Here is an 18,805-nt window from a genome sequence, read left to right on the forward strand (position 1 = left end):
CCGAGAAGGCACTCAATAAGGAGGAACCGGACTTAGTGAAGCATAAGCCCAGATCGGAGGTCGCATGGAGATAGCGCAATATGCGCTTTACTGCCGCCCAGTGCACAATGGTCGGGGCAGAGAGAAATTGACAAACTCGGTTGACACAGAATCGAGATATCAGGCCGTGTCAATGATAAGTATTGCAGAGCACCAACCACACTCCGGTACCTTGTGGTATCTTCAGCAGAGAGAGAATCACCACTGTACATAGACAGTTTGTCACTAGGAAGCATAGGAGTGGGAACTCCTTTAGAGGCGACTATATTGGTGCGTGACACTAGGTCTTGGATATATTTGTGTTGCGTCAAAACAAGCCCAGTAGAAGTATGATGCACTTTCTATTCCAAGAAAATAGCCAAGAGTGCCAAAATCTTTCACCGCAAAATCAGCTTGAAGTTGAGTAAGGAGCCGATCTGTAGCCGATGATGAGGAGCTAATAATTATAATGTCATCAACATAGATGAGAATATACATCTGAATGCCCCCTTTATTGAAAATAAAGAGAGAAACATCGGCCTTAGAAGCTTGAAATCCCAACTGCAAAACTGTGGAGCTTAAGCGAGAAAACCAAGCTCGCAGAGCCTGTTTGAGGCCATAAAGAGACTTGTCCAACTTGCAAAGATGATTAGGATGGTCCGAATCCACAAAACCTGGTGGTTGTTTCATATAAACGTCCTCATGAAGAAGACCATGCAAAAAGGCATTCTGAATATCAATCTTCCGAAGAGACCAACCACGAGATACGGCAAGAGACAATAATAGTCAAATAGTGGTAGGCTTGACCACTGGGCTGAAGGTAGCATCATAATCAACTCCATAATGTTGTTTGAAACCTTTTGCAACCAAGCGTGCCTTGTACCGGTCAATAGATCCATCTGGTTTGTGCTTGAGTTTGAAGACCCACTTGAAGTCAATGGCATTAAGACCATCACGAGGAGGAACAAGGTGCCATGTCTTGTTCTTGACAAGAGCCTGAAATTCATCATTTATTGCATGACGCCAGAGGGGATGTTCCATAGCATCAACATGAGAAGAAGGTTCTGTAGCAGAAGCCCGGACAACATGATAGGTGACCGTCCCATCAGTACGAATTTTTGGGCGCCTAATATTGTGTTTGAAGGCGTGTTCCATATGGGTGGGCGGGAGAAGCAGGTGCACTTGTATCTGATTGGCCGGTAACAAGCTGGCGCGTCGGAAAATCTATCTCGGGCCGAACAATAGAAGAACGTGCTGGGCCAACAGGCGACAGCCCGACAGGGCGCCATCCGTTGTCCGCGCGACAGGGAATGCGGGATCCCGAGGCTGAGACGCACCGCGTGAGGAGAGCGGCGAATCCGAGCACCTGCGGAATGGGAATGTCGGCATCGATCCCGAAGGTGATTCATGCGCCAAGCCAACCAGATGTTCTGCTTCCAGATTAGCTGCATCCACAGAATTAGCAGGAGGCAAAATATGCATAGGGTTAATGTTCAAATTAAAATTGCCACTGTCCTGGAATGAGGGTGACGAGATAGGTAAGATTAGCAACATCAGATGAAGGACTAGTGGAGAAAGGAAATAGTGATTCATCAAAAATAACATCATCGCGAAATATAGACGCGTCCGGAATCTATATGAAGGCATTTGTACCCCTTATGAAGAGAAACTATACCCGAGAAAAGACATAAGCTTTGGACCGAAAAGAAAGTTTGTGTGTATTATACGGCCGAAGGTGAGGCTAACAAGCGCAACCAAATATTTTCAGCATAGAGTAATTGGGTGGGGCTTTGAAAAGGCGCTCTAGAGGAGTAGAATTATCAATCACTCGGATGGGGAGACGATTAATGAGAAATGTTGCTGTCAAGAAGGCCTCTTCCCAAAATTTCATAGGTATAGACGCATGAGCTAGTAGTGTAAGACCAGTCTCGACAATATGGCGATGCTTGCATTCAGCAGAGCCATTTTGTTGATGGGTGTGGGGACAAGAAATACGATGAGCAATACCAAGAGTCCGGATAAAATTGGTTGTGGAATTTCTTGTACTCCCCACCCCAATCAGATTGCACGCATTTGATTTTCGTGTCTAAGAGTCGTTCGACATGGGCTTGAAATTGGAGAAATATACATTGTGCATCAGTGCGATCATGCATCAAATAAATCCAGGTAAATTTACTAAAGTCATCAATAAAGCTAATATAGTACGTATAGCCACCAACAGATTTACGTGCAGGTCCCCATACATCAGAGAAAACAAGTTCTAAAGGTGACGTAGACCGATGAATCGAAGGACTATAAGGCAACTGATGGCTCTTTGCTAATTGACACGCATTACAAACTGAGAGAAACAACTCCTTGACACATGGAAGATTATTTAAGACTCAAGATGGACTGGATGACTTGGGTGGATGGGTGACCAAACCGAGCATGCCACTGATCTCGACATGCAGTGACGCTCACCAATGCTTGTTTGAGGAACTTGACATCAGATGGCTTAAGGGGATAAAGGCCGGACTCACACCTTCCTTCTAGAAGTTTTCTCCTCGTTGTCCAATCCTTGATAAGAAAATGAAAGGGATGAAATTCAAAGAAGACATTGTTAACACGAGACAGTTTATGAACGGAAAGAAGATGTTTAGAAATATCAGGAACATGAAGAACATTTTGTAATGCAAGTGGACGAGTAGCAGTATTAATAGAACAAGAACCAATATGCTTAATTTGCAAACTTGCTCCATTGCCGACTTGAACAGTTTCGCCACCATCATACTTCTCACGCAGAGCAAGTCGATCTAAATCACTGGTGATGTGATCCGTAGCCCCCGTGTCACTATACCAATTTGGGTCGACATTGTAGGAGGAGGTAGCAGCCACGGCAGCAGAGGGATGCTCGTCCTGATAGGACTCAGCCATGCGATACCAGCATTTAACCGCAGTGTGCCCATCGCGATTACATATTTGACAACGAGGACGGTCACGACTAGTAGGGTTAGGAGGGCCGGGAGGTCTGGCTGGATGTCCCCGACCGCGAGAGTGACCGGGTCCACGATTCCGTTGCTGACCACCGTGCCCTGCAAAGTTGGCCGAGGCGCCAACGTGGAGCTGCATCTCGACCTGATGCTGAAGTTCTCGCGTCTCAAAGGACGTGAGATGGACGAACACGTTGTCAAGTGTGAGAGCGTCGCTCCTGGTGGTCATGGACGTGACAAACGAGTCATAGTCCGAACTAAGGCCAACCAAGAGGTAGGCGATGGTTTTATCATCGCGAAGAAGGGATACCCGCTGAAGCCAATGCGGAAGCAAGGCCCTTGATCCGACGAAAATAGTCAGAGGCAGAAAGATCCCATTTCTTGGTGGTAGCCAACTCGATCCTGATTTAGACAGCACGAGCATGGGTAGCAGACGAGAACATCCTTTCAAGGATGTCCCATGCCTCCTTGAAGGTGGTTGCCAACTCCACATCTTGGAGAATTTCCTCGATGATCGAGGAGAGAAGGCCACTAAGGACCTGTTGATCTTGATCGTACCACCGGTCGTATACTAGGGATTGGGCACGAGATAGGCATCAGCAGCTGACGACGACGCGACAAACTTTGGAGGTGCCGAGCATTGATCCATCTACAAAGCCCATAAGCTTCGTACTCCGCAGATAGGGGAGGAGCTGGGTGCGCCATAGACGAAAATTTAGTCTTTGTTCAGTCAAATGGTAACGGCGTGGTAGATTGGAATAGCAGCAAAGATAGATGGTGTAGCTGTGTTGGAGATGGTGGAGGAGGAGATGGAGGAGGAAGAATATGGCGAGGTTGACATCTTTAGAGAAAATTTTTGTGGCTCATGTTACCATGTTAGGATATTGGCGTGGAATGATCCCTTAGGGTCAGGATCTCTCATATATATATAGATGATGTACATTGGGAAGATTACAACCGTGGCTATCGGGCTCACGTAAATCAAGGAGGCGTAGCTCCAAAGAATAGGGATCACCTTCTATCTAGAGATATACACTTCTATGTTTAACAGTCCCATTCCGGGACAAACCCAGAGTAAGAACACCACTAACATTGATATAATTCAATCCAGATTGAAGGGTAGAATGAACATGTGTCACTTCAAAAGTAAGCCAATGGAACAGGGATGGGAAATGCCTGAATAGATGGATGGAGCATCTCTATCATCAAAAGGCATTAACAGGGCATTCTGAGATTCCTGGACCCAATCTCCTATTGAGAAGCTCAACTTTCTTCTAATTTTGGATGCCATATCCATATCAATTTCCAATTAGGAAGCAGACAAGAGAAATAAAGAACAAGCTTTCTTCACTTCTGTGAAGCGAGCATAAGAGCGCTCTTCATGGCTTTCTCCAAAACCCTTTCCAATTACTTGTGTAGATGATCCATATCCATAAAATTCATAGCAATGTGATTGAATTGAGAGCATCAGAAAGAAAATGGCCCTTAATCTAATAATATGATTTAAACATATGGTTTCCATTAATGAAGGCTCACTGGTTGTATCTGCAAGCAAATTATCTGAAAAAACAATAATGATCTAAGAATGCATGATGAAGAAGAACGTGTGGTTGTTGATTTGATGATTAATTCCTAAGTTCAGCTAAAGAGTTTCTCCTTTCTTGTTTAGGGACAGTGAGATAATATCAGAGAAAAAATGGATTATAGTAGTTAATTTTGTGTTTTAGTTGACATTTGAGCTGGCATTGATTAGATCATTGAGAGAGGGATGAACGTGAAGACGTGGTTTATTTTAGTACAGTTAAATTAAATATTTTCCTTTTATTAAAATATTCCATAGGAACCTTGTTTATAAAATTTTATTTTATCAAGATGTTCCTAGTATTTCTTTTCTATTTGGTTACCCGTATTTCAAATTACCGTGTAAGCCAAATTACATGTAATTAAAATTATTGTATTTTCACTTATATCATGGTTGTTTGGTTGCCTGTAAATGAAAATGCTGCATTTTCTTTTCAAGTGTTTGGTTTGATGTAAGTTGTGGGTTAGAATCACCATGTAAAGTAAGTGGTGAGAATACCCTATTTTCAAAATTTTTTATAATTTTATAATTTTCTTTAATATTTCATTTAAAATATGTTTTATTTATCTAAATGGATTTAAGTTAATGAATTTTATTTATTTCAAATTTATTTAATTTTTTTAAAATTAGTTATTCAATATACTTGAATTTAACTTACTAATACAAATCATCAATTGGTGCTTATCACTTGAGCAACTCACTTAAAATTGAATCTAAAATTTCTCAAGTATTTCGCCAAAGTTATATAAATTCAACAAACTCAAATTCAATAAGTCTTTATGTTCATAAAAGAAGATATAAACTCAACAAATTATATTCAATAATTCAACATGTTCATCAAACATGTTTGAGACTCAACAACCTAAATTCAACAACCAACACCATTAAATTGTCAACATGTTCATAAAGCATAACATAGTTCAAAAACTCCAAACAAAAGCAACATGTAAAATAATAAATGTCCATAAACTTAAAAACACACAAAATAAGTAAATCACAAGAGACACCACCATCACACCCCAACTGCCTAAGGAAACCATCCATCCAAAAGCATCGAAGGTCATGATCTTTGTTTATAAAAGTAGTTGCTAGATTATTCTAGGCATTCAAATGGTCATATGTTAAACCAAGGTCAGACTTATTGTAGTAGCCAATCAAAATCATAACATTATCGTAGAATCTCTTACTCAACTGTACACCTTTGTCCGTCTCCGCGCACTTGCAAGCTTGTCCAATCCAATGGAGATTTTTTACATGATTTCCAATTCTTCCCGCCTAATACGCTTTGATCCCTTGTTTACTTCTTTCGTCTTAGAAGTGGACGTTGTTGGTGTTTCCGCCGGAGGAGGTTGTGATTGAGTGAAGTCCTAATCATCCAACCCTTGTAGTTGATCGTCAGAATCCAATGTCGGCGGTGTTGATGGCATTTCCATGAGGACACCCAGACTCCTACAGCTCTGAGAACCTTTTCTTGCAAATGACCCCATTGCTTTATCGTTCCCACAAACAATGGACAACTCCTCATAATCTTCAATGGGCTTATTGATGTAAACCGTTTCATTAGGATGTGACTACAAAAAAAGAAACAAGGACAAGTAAATAGAAATAATGCACACAAATATCAATTATTAAAATAAAAAACAAACTTCAGATTACCTGTATGTACGTCTGAATTCTTCAATGCCCATAATGATTTTCTTCTCCGAATTATCCCACGAAACCCCACTTAAACTCTTAAGCTTTTTTATTATTAGCCATATTTTTCTTACATGTTGGAGACGATTGATAACATGTGTATCAGTCACAGCCATGTTAAACCTAGTACTAACAGCCCTTGCAACTGCATTGATAGTAGTACTCTTGAAACCTTTGTCAGTTTTAAGGCCAAGGTTTGCTTGCTCAACTAAGCATCTGAGCAAAAATGACATCATGATCGTTGTCCACCTAAAATTAGTTGGGCATCTCCTTCCAACATTTTCTATTTTTCAAGTCATTTCTACCGAGTCCATCCTTTACATATACAAAAAAACAATAAATTTATATTCAAAACAAAATGAAACAACACAAAACAGTCACATTAAACATAATTATCAAAAGATGGAATACAAAATGCAACAACACAAAACAACCACATTAAATATAATTCCAAAACAAAACAACAATGAAGTTATATAGTGTCACATTAAACCTAGTTATTAAAAGATGGAATACAAAATGCAACAACACAAAACAATAACATCAAATATAATTCCACAATAAAACCACAACAAAGGTATATAATTAAACAACAAAACTACAACAAAAGAAAACACTATCTATTGTTCCACATGGCCTCCATAATTGCATCACATATTGCTGACCATTCTCTTGCTTTCTCACATGCTTGGGATTGAGTTCTAACTTCTTGCACATTAGGTTCCCATTCTTCAACATCAGGTACATAAATATCATTACTTCCTCATACAATATAATTGTGTAAAATGCAATATGCAACCACAATATCCACTTGTGTTCGATATGGAAAGAATGGTCTAGATGTGAAAATTTTGTAGCGATTCTTTAAAGCTCCAAAGGCTTGTTCCATGGTAGTGCGCAATGAAGAATGTCTATAATTAAATAGTTCCTTGTTATTTTATGGTATGCGGGAACTAAATTCCTTAAGATGATAGCGAACACCATGAAATGGTGATATAAAACCCGCTCTTGTGGAATATCCCGCATCTACAAGGTAATACTTGCCTACATGGATAATTGTATTAGTTATTCTAACAATATAATAATTATAATTTTGTCAAATGGTAACATAACTTTAGGCACAATAAGGCCATCCTCTCTTTCTAAAGCATGACGAAGAACAAGTGCATCATGTGCTGAACCCTCCCACCCAGCTAGAACATATGTAAACCTTAATTCAAAGTCAACTGCGGGCAACACATTTTGGGTGGGATATGGTTTTCTCCCATCGAAACAAGCTACAATTTCCTTTCGAATGGATGCATGGATATGTGTACCATTAAGAGCTCCTATGCAATCCTATTTATTAATGGACAAAAATATTACATATTGCATATAAGTCTGTGAGCCATATAGTAGAGTAATTCAATATTTTCTTACCTTAAAATATGGCATAAACCTTGGATCATGTGTAATAACTGAACTAGTAGTTATGCGGGGCAGTTGGATAAATTCACCCCGAAGCTCTCCTATGGCATATAATACATGTTTAAAATAGCGGCTAACAGTTTCACCAGAACGTAAAAAATTTAATCTAATAACCCTATTCCTCACATTATGACCAAGAATATGAAGAAACATTACTACTTGCTCTTCCACGCTTATATGTAGGGTGTTGCACAATAATCCTTTTGGCTTCAATAAATCACATAATCCAAAAAAAACAACCCTTTTCATCCTTAGCATTGCTATACTAGTCTCCTCAGATCCATGTATTATTCTTGAAATATAGTTTGTACGTTGTTGATCCTTATTGTAATACGGCTCTCGTGGCAAATTCAATCCTCTTCTACTATACCACCTTAACGCTACAATTGCAACAATGGTAGCGGTGGCAAGTACAACTCTTTCGTCACCAAATTGATTGTCCATTAATAATCTGATTTTAGATAAAAAAAAAATCAACTACAAACCAATGATTAATTTACATTGTGTAAAAGAAATATATATGTACATCATATATATATATATATATCTATGTTTGGGTAAGATGAATAGGAAAGGGGATGGTGAATGTATTCTATTCATACTACATAATTATTATAACAAAATTATAATTTATCTATTTTTATAAAAAAAATTAATTCACAACTGGATATCCATGACTGAAGATTCTTATTATATATATATATATATATTCTATTCAGCCGCCCCATCACTGGAGATGCTTATTATATATATATATATATATATATATATATATATATATATATGTTTTCAATTGGCAAGAACTAGCCAATTATATATTATATCATATATATATACACACACACACACACACGTGTAAAGAGAAGGTTTATATGTTTTCATAATTAGAGCATGATTACCATGTGCCACTTGTTTCTTTTAATATAGGAATTACAAGTTTATTAATTAACATTGACTTTCTAAATCACAAGTTATGTATGTAATTGTTTTTTTACTGAACTAATCAAGGATTTTGAATTATGATCTAAAAGAAGTTCTGCAACATTTAATTTTGGATATAAGTTGCAAATGTCTTTGAGAAATACCAAAGAGGTTTATCCACTTTATTCCAAAAAATAAAAAATAAAAAAAAACAAAGAGAACAAGAACAATCTTCTATCCAAAACCAAACAACCATGTCTAGTGCATTTTCCAATTGCAAATGATAATCTATAATCATAAAGAAAACTCAAACAAGTTCATTGAATCAATCTAAAATGGAGTTGAGTTAACTTTTTGAGAGTTTTCAAGATGATAGTTTTGAATGAACATAAATGTACTTCACTACCAACAACTCTAAAGGGTGTGTTCCTACACATGCCCCCCAAGTACCTAGCAGTTTCATCAGCCAATTGACATTAATTAGTGGAAAGATTCATATGCAAGTCATACAACTCGACTTAATTTGTAATATATGTCCTTAATAACCATTGAAATCAAAGAAAGCATATATTTATGTGTGACTTATCTGCAGTCATCAGAAATTATAGACACATGTAACAAATGGCTTCTATACAAGGAATCCCTTATAATTGATGATGCACGATAACATGAAATGTCGATTGACCTAAAACATTATCACTGAAGTTAATAGAAACAAAAAGCATCCACCAAGATTTAAAGACTTGTTCTATATGATAATTAAATCATTGTTAATCACTTTGATGCATATTTGCTAATGTCTAATAACAAAAAGTCAATTGATTCCAAACATCATTGCTGAAGTTAATGGAACCAAAAGAATCCTCTTAGACCACCCAGGTGTCTTTAATGTGAGGATCAAAACCTTATTACTCATTTTCATGCGTCGTTGCCAGAGCAAGGGGATATTAAATTAACACAAGATATGCAAATATTCAATCTAAACTCTTACTTATAATTTAATAAATCACGGCATAGGGGAAAAAAAAGCAAATGAAAAATTCAATTCATATCGCATAACGTGAATTCGCAACCAACCAAACAAGGAGACAATATAGCTATCAGAAATTCATCTTTCACAAAGAAGACCCAACCTTAAGATGCTAGAAGCTAACAAAAAAAAGATAAGTTTCAATTCCCGATGTGGTTGAAAAAGCAATCAAATGAGTATCATCACAACATCAATGTAGCAAAAAACACCAGTTTCTAAAATCATAATTTTTCATGGCAAACAATGAGATACATCATCAGAAGACATATTAAAAGCTAGTTGTCTTAACAACCTATCAATCTAGAGGCAAAATCACAAACTTTTAACCACAAACCACATTAAATCCATCAGATCATCAATTTTACAAACAAGAACAGACAAAGAAAGCAAAGGATCAAAATCAAGGGAAATCAATGACCTGCGATGATTGAAGCTAAAGAGGGGAAGAACGGCGATGGCGTCTCTTCGTCAATTGAAGCCAAAGAGGAGAAGAACGGCGATGGCGTCTCTTCATCTATTGAAGCCAAAGAGGAGAAGAACGGCAATGGCATCTCTGAATCAATTGAAGCCAAAGAGGAGAAGAACGACACTGGCGTCTCTGTGGTGATTAAAGCCGAAGAGGAGCAGAACAACGCTGACCTCTATGCAGCGATTGAAGCCGAAGAGGAGAACAACAGCGCTAGCGACTATGCAGTCATTGAAGCCAAAGAGGAGAAGAACGACGCTATGAAGGAGAAAGGTATATTTGGACGCCTGATTATGAAGGAGTGGGGAAGCTGTGGATGCCTGATTGTGAAAGGTGGGTGACTTTAAGAAAAAACATTTTAAAACATATGCTACATTTGGACTTACGACCAAATTGGCCGTAAGTCCAAATGCTGGAAAACAACCCTTTTGTGTAAATTAAATCATCACATATATTGACACACCCTTTGCATGTGTGTACCGCAAGTACACAGGTTGTCAAAGTAATAAATTACCCTGGTGAATGGGTAGTCGTATCCACAGGGAATAGTGATTAGAAACACAAGAATTGCTATTTAACTATGATGAAGATGATTCAAAAGTGGTGTGAACGATATCAATGCAAATAGAAATAAAAAGAATAAGAAGGAGACACAATAAAATGATAGGAGAGACAATTGATAGAAAGTGGAATACCCAGACATTGCTCACCCTAGGACTATTGTTTTAAGTGCAGGACCAATCATTATGTCTCCTAATTGATGTTTAATGAGTCGTGGAAATCCTATAACACATGATCCCAAACCTAAGGTCAACCGTGACTAACCCTACACTATGCCCCAGAGAAAAGGAGTACTCTTGACGCCTCACACTGTGTGGGGTTGCAAGAAGCTCTAGGGACTCCAAGTGATAAACTCTATTCCCTAATATAGATCTAACCCTTTGGTCCAGGCGAAAGACCCCTAGTCACAATTAAGCCCCAGAACTAAGGATTACTTCAACACTTCACTCTGTTGCTTGCGCAACTAAGCCCCAGCGGAGGTCGTCTCTTAGCGCTTCACTCTATTGTGACCGCAAAGAACTCTTGAAACACTGAGGTAGGATAAATCACACCAGAAGAGAAAGGGGACGTTCCTCTACCTCTCAACTCACCCTCTCGACCTTTCCAACCTTGCTTTGACTAACCCTCATGATGTGTCACTCATCCACAATGATTATTAAGATGGATTCTCAACCCTAGTATCACTCTAAGGGAGAATTAACTCAACAAACATTCAAGATTGGAACTCAATTAAAAACATCAATTAAACAAACATAATAAATGGTCAATGAATCAAAATCATCCTAGGGTTTACAAGTCTAAGAACCCACTAGGGGTTTAGCTCTCCATGGAGCAAGATACAATCAATAATGAAATCAATTGTAAAAGCATGCAATCCATAAGTATCGATGGTCTTGTGGAGTAGCCTCATCTTCTTCAAAGGTTCCCTCATCAAGCCTAGGGCACACCTCGCCGAATCGATGCCAACGAAAGCTCTCCCAATAACTATCTTCCGAAGGAACGTGGTGTTGAAGGCCGTAAAACCACTCCAAGAACCTTGCCAAAGCCTCTACAAACCCTAGCCGCGAGAGCCTCCAAAGTTGGGGGAAAGATGGGAAAAAGATCCTTCAAACGTCTCAAGTCATGACTTAAATAGGGCTGGAATCGGGTATGCACACGGGCATATGGAATTTCCACACGCCTGTGTGAATTTCTAGGAATTCAATTTCTACAAGCTGTGAACAATAACTGCTACAGTAATTTTGCTTCATTGATTTGCTATAGTAAACTGTTACAGTGCTTCGCTAAAATACTCCCGAATACACACTTTTCATCGAGGCCACATGAATGGGCACACATCCATGTGATAGATCGCGTTACGTCTTCAATAGAATCACATTTGATGAAGATCTTGCAAGTATTGCATAAGTTAGAACAAATGAGTGTTACTGCCTTTGAGCCCTTCCAATTTGTATTCACTTGAGCACAATGGAGGTTGGCACACACTCACATGTCATTGAGCGCAACTTGTGTCTTCACGGTTGTTCACTCCAAGATTTCATTAACAAAATGCATCCATGATCTACTTTTGGTTCCTTTTTTCCATACTTGTCTCCACAACCCTATATGCACAAAAGAACACAAATACACATGCAGAAGTGATAAAATCTAAGAAAAGTAATGTTCAATGTAAGAAAAGAATAATTTGTATTGCTAATACACTAGCACTTACCAAACTCCCCCACACTTAAGCTTTTGCTTGTCCTCAAGAAAAAATAAAACATTAAAGCATATAAGAAGTAAAATTGGAAGTACTTGGCCTTAGGTCCACCAAAAGCATGCAAGGGAAGCATTCTACAAGGAAAATTTTCATCACCGAATAAGAAAAATCAATGCTCTAGCTAAAAACTCGAATAAAAAGGACAACAACCTGAAATCGTATAAGTGTGTGTAAACTCACTCAAGTCAACCAACATATACCCCTCAAGGCTGTAAGTGAGAGGGACTTATTTAAGTACAAAAGAAAGAAAAGAGACGGTAGTAGCTTCACATATCCTCTGAGGTAGCCCTTTCTTAAGCGGCCGCTAAGGTGGCTTTCACACTTTAGAGGTGGTAGCTCTTTCTACCGGGGTAGTAGCTTTCACTCATCCCATGAGATAGCTCTTTCTCTCATTAGGGCATAATTAGTATCCGACTTATGAGAGTAGCTTCATACTTCATAAGTGGTAGCTCTTTCCACCCCCAATGCACAAACAAAACAAACATAACTTTTTCTTTTTCTATTTATTCAACAATATTTTTTTTAAAGAAATTAAAACAAGAAACAACTAAACTAGTCCCTTAAATGTAAAACTTGAGTTTCCATAAGGTTTAATGAGTGAGTAGTGCAACAAGTGTCAATCGGGCAATAATTCCTAAAAAAATCAAGTAAAAACTAGAGCATGAGAACATTCAATGTTAAAAATTCTCCTAAACTTAAGATTACAACCATTGCAACTAAGGTGAACCTCCATTGGCTACATGAGCATGTACAATAAAAGCATAAGTATAGAACATGTGTAATGTGAGCTCCCCCCTATACTTAAGATGTACATTGCCATCAATGTACTCATGCAAGCACAATAAAATATAAAGCAATAAAAAACATATGCGGAGGTGGGAAATTGAAACAATACTCCCCTGAACTTCTAATTGTATTTTCAATACAGCTATATTCATTGAGAGTTGAGTTCCAATAAGTTGTGGAGCACGCACGGCCATGTGAATATCACAATGACCATATCCATGACTATTCCTCAAATTCTAGTCACAAGACCATCTGCATGTATACACAAGGGGGTTCAGTGAAGCTAAAAAAAACAAAATAACTTGAGTATATAAAGATATGAAATTGAAATACAACTCGAAACAACTGAAAATAAAAGATAAACTTAGAAGGAAAATCATGTCTGAGTAATACAAGTCCAAAATGAAATACAAAAATAAAATACAAAAACATAAAAGACAACGAAATGTAAAGGCACATCAAACATAGGTGTCATTTGCTGGCTCTACTGCTGCTACAGGTGAAGATACTGATGCTGGTGGATCTGGTGGTGATGGTGGTGCTGGGGATGCTTTGGGTAGCATAACAAAAAGGGAGGTCGCGTCTCACTCGAGAATTTACTGCAAGATGTCGAGACGCTCCATTACTCATGTGTGGTTCACAGCCTGTGTCGTACGAACCTTAGCTATCTCTGTCCGCAGCACCCCCACCACACTCTCGAGCCTCTTAAAATGATCATAGGCTTGAGATGGAGAAAACATCTGAACTGGTGGTGGCTCCTGTGCTGCGGTGGTGCCTCAGTATCTACTCCTCTTGTGGCTCGGGAACAGGCTGAGACCCCTAAGCTACAACACCCTCGGTCTCGACTAGCTCTGGTGGGGGCATGTTCATCACATAAACCCCCGATCTTTATCTGTGCACCATCCCCATCAATCTCATCGTCTCTATGCTGAGGGGAGATGGGATGATCGTCTCCTCGACCCCTCTAATAGCATCCATCAGACCCATGCCCATGATAAGTCTCGTAATATGGGCCCAAGAAGAGAACTCCTACTATGGTGTACTGGCTCTGGTGGTGCAAGTACTTGCCAAAATGTGCCCCAGATGTAACGACTCACTCTGTACCATGGACTATAAGTATAGTAGCTCCTGTCTGCTCAAAACTCCAATACTATCACCGCGACCGTTCAATGATCTGCTAAGGTCGGCGTGAACGTATCAGTAAGCGGGTCGAGAAAGGTATGTTGCCTTTGAGACTCCTGGCTCATATTGTCCCTGTCCACACAACGCCCTGTAGGCACACTGAGGTGTCAGGCTACCAAGGTAATCAGTCAGCAGTTGTGCATACTCCTCAGTGTCGGTGAATGTCTCATCATATAAGCCCAAACGAACTGAAAACTGGGAGATGCTCATGCTATAATGCTGCCTAAATGCTGTGAACCGTATAGTATTGATGCTCGAGAAACAACTGTATGAGCGATCGAACTCGAATGACGAGAGCACCTCCAAAGTGAGCATACGAATAGCTGGCTCTCAGATCGACAGTAATCTAAGCTAGCTACCGACTGAGAGGAGCTTCTCAACCTCCTCAGCCACTTCATCTCCTCGCTGAATCTCTCTAAATGCACTCAAATTCGGGAAACGTGATTGGCCGAACTTGAGCTATGACAGTCTTTCGAAACAAGCCTGGTATTCGGGAATAGCAAACTCTAATTGCTCCGGCTCGGGAGAAGACTTGCGTGGATGCTTTCCGGCTACTTTCTTTGATCTGGGAGCCATATCTGCAAGAATTGAAAAAGAATCGATCAATTTAAGTCAAGAAATCAATACTGCAGGAATAAACACTGTCATGTGGAAATTCCACATGGCCGTGTATATCTACGGGGTGTGAAAACTACACGGCCAAGTTGTAAAATTCCAAAAATACATCACAAATTCGGTCTAAAGTTACTCTAAAAGCATGCACCAACCATCTAATCATGAAAACAAAGAAAAAGAGAAAGAGGGCTTACCAACAAGATGAAACTCAAAAACCTCGAATACTACAAAAAGACACCCTAAAATCTCTATAAATAGACGATGAGTGGTCGGGAGAGTGAAAGGAAGCAACGTTTGAGTGTTTGGGAGTGAAAAGACGAAGAGGTGCGAGTGAGTTTTAAAGAAAAATCACGCTTCTTGACGTTCTTGCATCCACACGGGCATGTGGAAATTTTTCACTCCTGTGTGCCCGACTCACAGGGGCACCCACACACCCCTGTAGCTTCTTTTTCCACCCGAAAAATCAACTAGGTGTTTCACACGCCCCTATGGAAATTCCATACGGGCGTGTGGGTGCTCACAGGGGTACTCACAAGGGCACTCACACGCTCCTGTGTCTTCTCAGCATGGAGGAGAAGTCTTTGCAGAGTTTCACACGAGTGTGTGGAAATTACCCACGCCCGTGTGTAGTTCACAGGGTCATCTACAGGGGCATTCACACACCCATGTGTCTTCTCGAGATAGAGTCTGAGAACTCTGCAGAGAAACACGCGCCCGTGTGGAAAATACCCACATGCGTGTGACCGTCACAAGGCCATTCACAGGGGCATTCACACACCCCTGTGTCCCCTCGGGATGAGCTCTGAACGAAAAAACACACGCCCATGTGAAAATTCCACACGGCAGTGTGTCTTTTCTAGATGTCTTAGAAAAAATTACAGACTTTACAGAAAATTTCAGCACACTCATACACACACAAAGCCTGCCTATACCATGAAAAACTGACTAGAGAATCATGCGAAACACACTCAAATGACCAAGAAACTTCATGAATCATAATTAAGAACACAAATACCAATGGTTCACGAGAAAAACACAGCAATAGCATGTAAAAGATCAAGACACTAACACTTAAGCTCTTATTCATGCAAGACTAGAACTAAGACCTAGAAAATTAGTAAAGACTTGGGTTGCCTCCCAAGAAGCGCTTGTTTAACGTTACTAAGCTTGACGTACCTCTTCTTACCTCACGGGGGCTTATGGATGAAAGTTGTCCTCTTACCTACAACCTAGAAGCATGATGCACACAATTGCTTGAAGGTAGAGGGGGAGTTGTCAAGCTTGTTACCACACAAGGGTCCATCACCCGTACTCCATGCATGCATATCCCCATTAGCATTGGGGCGTTTCTTGTGACATCTCCTTGTTTTTTTCATCTTTTGGACCATCCTCTTCATGATCCCCGGGGTAGGTTGAACCTTGTCCTTTAGACCAAGTGATCAAACTTCTTTATTCTCCACTTCTTGATCTAGCAAACCCTCAAACGGGTCCAGACACATCATTTTCTAAACGTATTCATCAATCAACTCATCAGTAGTGTTAAGAAAATATAGTGTCATCAAAGGAAAGAGAGTGTCTATGTCAATGAGAGCCTTGGAAGTGCACAAAAACGGCCTCCCAAGTATTAACGGGACATCGACATCCTCATCAACATCCAACATGACAAAGTTCAGAGGAAATATATACTTGTCAACCTTCACAAGTACGTCTTCAATGATGCCCCTTATATGTCTAACTGTTCGATCGTCCAATTGAAGTGTCATCCCAGTGGGCCTAGGCTCTTCCAAGCCTAGCTTCTTAAAGAATGTGTAAGGCATGATGTTGATGCTAGCCCCTGAATCCGCTGATGCCTTTTCTTCGCCCAAATTACCAATGTTACATGGAATGATAAAGCATCCAGGGTCCTTCTTCTTGTTCGGCATATTCTTTTGCAACACCGCCGAACATGAAGCATCTAAAATCACATATGCACTCTCCTCCAACTTCCTCTTGTTGGTCAAGAGGTCTTTGAGAAACTTTGCATAATGAGGTATTTGAGACAACGCTTCCACAAATGGAATGTTGATGTACAACTGCTTGAATAGACCCAAGAACTTCTTGTATTGCTCATCATTTTGGCCGTTCTTCAATCTCGAAGGATAAGGGATTCTTGGCTTGTAAAGTGGGGGTGCCATCTCCTTGTCTTTTGCTCTCTCCTCAACCTCCACGACCTCGGGCAACTCAACATTGGTCTTCTCACTGGGGAACCTACTTTTAACTTCACGACCACTTCTCAAAGTGATCGCCTTTACATGTTCCCTTGGGTTTGTCTCTGTGTTGATAGATAAACTCCCTTGAGGTCTTTCCGAAAGTGACTTCACAATTTATCCCACTTGGTTCTCCAAGTTGTGCAATAAAGCGGTGTGGTTGCAAAGTATAGCTTCAACCGATTAAAATCTTGTATTCGATGATTGAATAAATTTGGTCAAAGCCTTTTCTAGATCGGTCATCTGAATCTCCAAACCTGAAACTCTATTCTCCATATTTGGAGCTTGTTGTTGTTGGAAACCTGGTGGTGCCATAGTCTTTTGTTGCCCTTGATTATTCCAAGAAAGGTTTGGGTGGCTCCTCCACCCCGGATTGTAAGTATTGCTATATGGATTTCCTTGACCTCTCATTGCATTACCCACAAAGTCAACCTGTTCCACTGAGGATGTACCACTAATAGAAATTGAGCTATCAAATGGAGCATGTCCTCCCCCACACCCAGTGCAACTCATCACGGCCGTCACTCTAGGAGAAGTTAGAGTGTCTAACTTCTTGCTCAATGACTCAACCTGGGCCGCAAATGAGGTAACTGCATCAATCTCATGAAGTCCGCTTATCTTCTTTCTTTCCCTTGTGTTTCACTGATAACTATTCATAACCATTTTTTTAAAGAGATGTTGGGCTTCTTCAGGGGTCTTGTTTCCTAAGGTACCTCCTGACGCATCATCAAGTAACTGCTTTATGCTTGGGTTCAACCCACTATAGAAAGTCAGAAAAATCATCCACTCGGGGAACCCATGTTGAGGACATTTCCATAGGAGCTCTTTGAACCTATTCCATGTCTCAAAAAGAGACTCCAATTCCATTTGGACAAAAGAAGATATTTCATTCCTAAGCTTTGCAGGTTTTTCGGGAGGGAAATATCGGGTAAGAAAAGCTTCTACCATCTCCTCCCATGTAGTGATTGATGCTCTAGGTAATAAATATAACCATTGCCTCGCTCTAACTTTCAAGGAAAATGGGAAGGCCCTCAATTCGATAGCATCATCCGTGACCCCATTAATCTTGAGCATGTCGCACACTTCCAAGAAGTTCTCAATGTGATTATTTGGATCCTCATTGGGCCAAACCATTAAACTGTGCGGACTGCTGTAACATCTAGATGAAGCCTGGCTTGTGCTCAAAATTCTGAGTCATGATCGGTGGCCGCACAATACTAGACTGCATGCCAAGAACTGCGGGTCTGGCATAATCTGAGAGTGTCCTCTGCTGCTCATTCTATTTTGCCACATTATCCGACCCTTCACTTTCTATCTCAGCTTGATTTGACTGTTCTTGCACAAGTTCTTTTCCCTTTCTATGAATTCTTCTTCCAATGTCTAGATCACCTTCAACCAATGTCGAAAGATTTCCTCGGGTCATAACCTGGAGCTGCAACCAAAGAAAGAGAAACAAATCAGAACGAGGAAAGAATAAGAAAGTGTGAAATAAAACAAGTGTTGAATAG

The 18,805-nt window shown here is 39.9% G+C and overlaps 1 non-coding gene across 1 annotated transcript; it reads left to right on the forward strand.

Moving 5' to 3' along the window:
• Positions 1-18,090: 18,090 nt before the first annotated feature.
• On the forward strand, positions 18,091-18,197 carry LOC120262726. The gene has a single exon (XR_005536980.1). It is a non-coding gene; the product is annotated as a small nucleolar RNA R71 (small nucleolar RNA).
• Positions 18,198-18,805: the final 608 nt, after the last annotated feature.

The sequence above is a fragment of the Dioscorea cayenensis genome, chromosome 5, assembly GCF_009730915.1.
Source record: "Dioscorea cayenensis subsp. rotundata cultivar TDr96_F1 chromosome 5, TDr96_F1_v2_PseudoChromosome.rev07_lg8_w22 25.fasta, whole genome shotgun sequence".
In the NCBI taxonomy this organism is placed as follows: Eukaryota; Viridiplantae; Streptophyta; class Magnoliopsida; order Dioscoreales; family Dioscoreaceae; genus Dioscorea; species Dioscorea cayenensis.